Below are 6311 nucleotides of genomic sequence, written 5' to 3'. Positions count from 1 at the left end.
TTTACAGTTTATTGTCATCAGAATCCAAATAAGGTGTACGCATTGTGATCACATAATATCTTTGCCTCTTTTCATCCTTAACCTCCTCCGACACTTCTGTTTCCTTGCATGAACTCGCTGAAGAGCCTTTACTGTTTTCCAGAGGCAGCCTAGCCTGTGGCAAGCTCTCGGAGCCGGCCTCCTCCCGCCCTATCACCTTGCTAAGTGAGTTAACCTCTCTCAGCACAGGGGGACTAGTGAATGTTTAACAACCAGTTTTGGGGGGGGGGGAAGGAGGGGGGGAAGAACAGGCCCTGGCTTGTCCATTTGTCGATTTCTGTGGCGCAAAAACTCCCACCCTGGCGGGTTGCGAACTGCCAGAGCGGAGCGGTGGCCACGAAGACAAGCGCGCGGCACAGGCTAACACGTGTCCACCGGACAGGCAACGGAAGCAGACGCCAGGGACATGCAGCTAAGTCATTAGGAAGTGATGGGTTTTGAGTATTTATTTCCTGTTTTTAATATAATTTATTTATAAGTTTATACCATTTAATTTCTAAGAATGGTCGTGTTTGACCCTAGGTGGCCAAATTCCTAGAAGCTGAACACCGCCGTGTCTAAGTCTCGCCTCCCTCACCTGTGACCTGGGAGGTACAGTAGCTGTGACTTCGCGGTGAGGATGGAGGAAGACCACGTGTAAAGATCCCGTGGCTGCCCTCGGTCCCGGGGGCAGCAGATGGAGAGTTACTCGCTCCCCCTGGCTGGGCAGGGAAAGCGCTGAGGGAGTCTGGGTCAGATCCACACACAGAGGAAGCCGGTTTCAGAATTCCAGGGGCAGAAACAGCCCGAAGGGTGTGGGCTCAGCACCCCTTGGCCCAGGAGGTGGGCCTGGCTTGATTGCCACACAGACCCCAGCTTCCCAGAAGAAAGGCCATTTCAGCGAGCTGGCTCAGCCCCGCCCCGCCCCTCCACTTTACACAGAGGCCACTTCCACTGTTTGCTAAAATCAAGACCCTTCGTTTGAGGTAGATCAGGTTACCGGGCAAGGTGATTATTGTTTCTAATGGTCTGCAAACAGGTTCTCAACTGTTCATCCCTCCGGTCTCTGGGACACGTGGACAAGCCGGACTAGACAGAGGCAAACACAGGCACTGGGAGCTCGGGGGTCTGAGAGATGCTACAAGCATGAGGTGGATTTAGGAGGGTCCTGTGCCAGTGAGCAAGCTGAAGCTCAACTCTAGGCTGAGGGCTGAGCACCTACATCATGCATGTCAAACTCGAGGCCCCCGGGCCACACCCCTCATTTGTTTGGCCCGTGTTAGCCTTTGAGTTTGACGTGCTTGGCATTATTCCCCAAATAGCCAGTGACTCCTTACTGGTGGTCCCCGATTCCTAGGAGGCCCTGAGGGTTCAGGCAGGGACTGGAGAATTCGGAGGCATGCCAAACATTGTCCACAAAATAAATAAATAAAAGAGGCGGGATCAAGTGGCATTAAATCCTTCACGCCTGTCAGACTGAATTCTCAGGCCACCACTTCCCACCAATGTGAGCTTGGGAAAATTACTTAATCTCTCTGAGCCTTGGTTTCCTCATCTATACAATGGGGATAATAAAGGTCTCCATCTACCCTGTAGGGTGGTGGGTGAATTATGAACAATGCATGTAGAGCACTTAGTAAAATACTTGGCACATAATAAGTACATGATAATAGTAGTTGCCATTAATATTGTCATAATACTTTAAAGCTGTGGATACTATCATAGTTCACAGAATGCCAATCTAGCTAAAGAGATTACATTTCATTAATAGTAGCTTTTCCCTTCCATGTATCTTCTCACCCATAGATATTACAAGTGGCATAGGGAGTGTCTTTGGGGTGTTTGGACCTTAAGAAGCAGCCCTCACTCTTTGTCTTTGGGTAAATCAACCCCGCAGGACCCCAGCTTCCTCATCCGGGAAAGAGGAGCCATCCGGGCACACCTCGCTTTATTGTGTTTCACAGATACTGTGTTTTGTACAAGTTGAAGGTTTGTGGCAACCCTGCGTCAAGCAAGTAGATTGATGCCATTTTCCCAACAGGCTCGGCTGATGGTTGGGATGTTTTAGCAAGATCAAGTATTTTTCAATTAAGAATGTCCATTGTTGTTTAGCCATGATGCTATTGTACACTTAATAGGCCAGTATAGTAGAAACATAACGTTTTTATGCACTAGGAAACCAAAAAATGTGTGTGACTCACTCTCTTGTGGTCACTGGCTTTCCTGTGATGGCCCCACACCGAACCCGCACGCCCTCCGAGGTATGCGGTGACGACAGACAGGAGGTGGGGCGGATGCTTTCAGGCGGACACGCCGAGAGCATGATGGCTCCTTGTCAGACCCCTTGCCCTGAAGTTGAGGTGGGAAAGCCTGGCCAGCATCCCCATCCTGGAGCATAGGTAAGGAAAAGACGATGCTCACCGTGACTTTCTGGATGTGGCTAGGGAAGAATGAGTAAGTGACTGATTGGTCTAGATCAGTGGTGGCGAACCTTTTGAGCTCGGCGTGGCAGCATTTTGAAAAACTCTAACTTAACTCTGGTGCCGTGTCACATATAGAAATTTGTTGATATTTGCAACCATAGTAAAACAAAGACTTATATTTTTGATATTTATTTTATATATTTAAATGCATTTTACAAAGAAAAATCAACCAAAAAAATGAGTTCGCGTGTCACCTCTGACACACGTGTCATAGGTTCGCCATCACTGGTCTAGATCCAGAAAGTTCCCCCAGTGTCGTCTCCAGCTCACAGTTTCCTGGGGAATTTCCCACCTTCTGCACCTATTCTTCATTCCTCAACAATCCGACAGGGCAGAGGATCCAGGCCCAGCTGTCACGTGATGATACGAAGTTCTCCTGCAGCCCTGCGATGTATAGGACAGCACAGGGACTACAGGCAATAACACTGTAATAACTGTGCGTGGGGTCAGGCGGGGACTTGAAATATCACTCCGTCAAGAACATGATTGTCTAACTGCTGTGCTGTACACCGGGACTAATACAAGATAATACTGAATGTGAACTGTAATTGAAAAATAAAATTTAGCCCAGCTGGTGTGGCTCAGTGGTTGAGCATCGACCTACGAACCAGGAGGTCACGGTTTGATTCCCAGTCAGGGCACATGCCTGGGTTGTGGGCTTGATCCACAGTGTGGGGCGTGCAGGAGACAGCCAATCAACGATTCTCTCTCATCGTTGATGTTTCTAGCTCTCTCTCCCTCTCCCTTCCTCTCTGAAATCAATTTTTAAAAAATTATTTATATATATATACTTTTTATATATAATTTAAAAAAGAAAAAAATTAAACAAAAAACAATTCTCTGGTGGGGTGAGCTCGGGCGCGGGTGGGAATGGGACGAGCCCTGTGAGAGGTCGTGGGAGGCGCAGGAGGCCTTTTAGAGCTTGTAGAAGGGAACTTGGCCGTGAGACTCCAGCCTGGACGCTGGGCAGAGAGCAGCCAGGCAGCGGCGACGGGAGGATCCCTGGGAGCCACCGGTCACCACCCACGTGGCCCCACAGCTCTCCTGCTCGGGGTGACTCCCGCCGCACTGTCATCTAGAAGAGCCTGTGTTTTCACTTTGGATCTCTTCAAATCCCCTGTAAATAGCAAAGAGCATTGAATATTGAATAAATGCATGAACCACCCTCCTGTGGCTGCGAGCTGGGGAGACAAGAGGCTGAGGCAACCGTTTTCGGTCTGTGCAGGGTGGCTGCGTTGCCCAAGTGACCTAATGCTGGGTCATTCTTTCCAGAGCGTTACACTTTCCTGCTGCCAATCCCAATAGAAGTCTCCAAACGCCAAGTCCCTTCCATGAAGCTGTTCCTTGTTTATAGGCAGGATATTTTCCCTGTGTGTTCCTGCCTCTGGCAAGATTTTAAACAGCGTCAGGGCAGAAAAGTCCACCGCTCAGAGCGGGAAGGGAAAAAAGAGGAGAATGTGAGCATTATTATGTCACAGAATCTCCCCCGCCTGGCCAGGAGAGTGTCTGTGGGTCTGATTACAATCATTTTGCCTGGATCCATTAGTTCTTATTTAATCAAAACGACTTACTCTTGTTTTTCTTTCCTTGCTCCCGAAAGCATGGCCTTGGGAGGGAGACGGTTTGGCAGCTGGGAGAAGCGTGGGAGCGGGAGGAAGTGGAGGCTCTGGACCCGAATTTAAGGCCAAGGCCTGAACAGGGACGCCATCGCCGCTGCTGCACGAGCCCCTCGGATCCTAGCACCCAAGGATCCCACTTTTATTTTATTTCAAAATATAAAGAGCCATGTGACCTGGCAAGTAAGAGTCTAGTCCTGGCCGGCCACGAGCCACAGTAACTTGGACAAGCCACTCGGGCACCGCAGAGAGCTCCCACTCCGAAACATGTAAAGCAGTGAGATATTTAGAAGTTACAATGAGAGGTACTGAGGACTGTGGTGTAGGGATATAGAGAAAAGCAATTCAAGGAACCCTCAGCTGGCATCCTGGCCACACACGCCTGGCATATGTAGATTTGGCGAGTTACTTAATCCCACAGACCCATGTGTAAAGTGGGGCCGGTATTATCTACGTTGGAGGACTCCTGTGAGGATTAAGAGAGTATGTGTCTAGCCCTGGTTGGTCTAACTCAGTGGCTAGAGCATTGGCCCGCATTCTGAAGGGTCCTGGGTTCGATTCCAACCAAGGGCACATGCCCAGGTTGCAGGCTCGATCCCCAGTAGAGGGTGTGCAGGAGGCAGCCAATCAATGATTCTCTCTCATCATTGATGTTTCTCTCTCTCTCTACCCCTGCTTTCCCTTCCTCTCTGGAATCAATAAAAATACATTGGGGGGCGGGGGAGGGAGAGAGTATGTGTCTAGCTCTAGCTAATGCTAGCAGATAATAGGTGCCCAAATAAACATTTGAGTGAATAAAGGTGCAGAATGATCCATGGGTGTTGGGGGGCTGCGGAGTGTTAGGTATTGTCAGAAAAGAACCTGAGGTCATGACCTTGGGGACCGGCCTGGCCCGTCTGCCTGGCCCGGTGCCTGGCCCGATGCCTGGCATGTCACTGGCACTCGGTCAGTGCTTGTCCGGTGAGTTATTCACATAGAAGTCGGAGGGAAGCTAAAGTCTGGTGATTACTTTCTCCCATTACTCAGCTAACATCTGTTAAGTGCCAACTATGTGCCAACGACGGCAGCTTCTGGGGATGAAGAAGCCAGGCCTTGCCTTCCAGAGGCTCCAGAACAGCCAGCTCTCAGGGTTGAGTGGGCAGGAGGGCGGGATGCGCTGGAGAACAATGCGTGAGGGAGGCCGGTGGGCAGGAGGGGCAGGCAGGGCTGTGAGTGTGGCCAGAGTTCCCGGTTCTTTCTGACTGTGAGCCCTTTGCGAGTGGGGATAGGAAGGGGGACAGGGAAGATCGCAAGGTACATTCAGGCTTTTACAGTCAGATTTCCTGTCTGTGTGCTTGGCCACTGGAGAGTGGAAACTTCTCTGCCACGGTGGTGACAGGTCGCGGGGCCTGGGAGGACGCGTCCCCTCGTTCCAAGAGGGCGGCGGGTTTCGCATCATCGGCAGGTGGGACTCCGAAATCCCTGAGACTGTCTGACCCCCGAGTGAGGAGCAGGGTTTTCCCCAGGCCCCGGGGAGGCAGTCCTTTCACCACCTCCAACACCTACCCCCACCCTTACCTAGACACCCTGTCCTGCACGCCGCGGGGAGTCTGGGCCTTCAGACACAGAGAATATTTCCTAGTGCAACACAACAGGCACAGCCCGAGACGCAAGGCCCGAGACCTCCTGAGAGGGACGGGGCTTGGAACTGGGCTGAGCGCACAGGAATTTAACTGAATATTAAACAGCTTTCCCTCTACCACCCCAGGGTGTTTCTGTTTGTCTCTCTGCAATATGCAGTTAACTGTCCCCAGTTAATTCCGTATTAGTTCTCTCTCCCTCCCTCCCTCTCTCAATGGATAGATTTTTATCTATCCACTCATTTAACAATTATCCACTGAGAGCAAACATGCTGGAGATACAGAGAAAAACAAGACAGAATTCCAGCTCTCCAGCTTGGCCATAGTCATTACGAAGTTCAATGTCAACGCAGCCTTTGACTCAGCAATTCAACTCCCAAGAATTTATTCTAAATATATACTCCCACAGGTGCCAGGACTTCTGCGTAGAAGGACAATCCCTGAACTATTTTAAATAACAATTCAAAATTAGAAACAATACAAATGCCCACCAATAGGAAACTGATCAAATAGATTATGCTACATCTAAACAGTAGAATACTCTCACTGTCCAGAAAATGGTTGATTTATGGGAA

General features: G+C 50.0%; 1 long non-coding RNA gene across 1 annotated transcript; it reads left to right on the top strand.

Annotated features, from left to right (window-relative positions):
* The first annotated feature begins 309 nt into the window (after positions 1 to 309).
* LOC107182412 lies at positions 310 to 2153 on the top strand. Its single transcript, XR_001513130.1, has 2 exons — positions 310 to 480; positions 562 to 2153. It is a non-coding gene; the product is annotated as an uncharacterized LOC107182412 (long non-coding RNA).
* Positions 2154 to 6311: the final 4158 nt, after the last annotated feature.

This window comes from Myotis davidii, unplaced genomic scaffold (genome assembly GCF_000327345.1).
Source record: "Myotis davidii unplaced genomic scaffold, ASM32734v1 scaffold394, whole genome shotgun sequence".
In the NCBI taxonomy this organism is placed as follows: domain Eukaryota; kingdom Metazoa; phylum Chordata; class Mammalia; order Chiroptera; family Vespertilionidae; genus Myotis; species Myotis davidii.
This window is presented reverse-complemented; position numbering and strand designations above follow the sequence as displayed.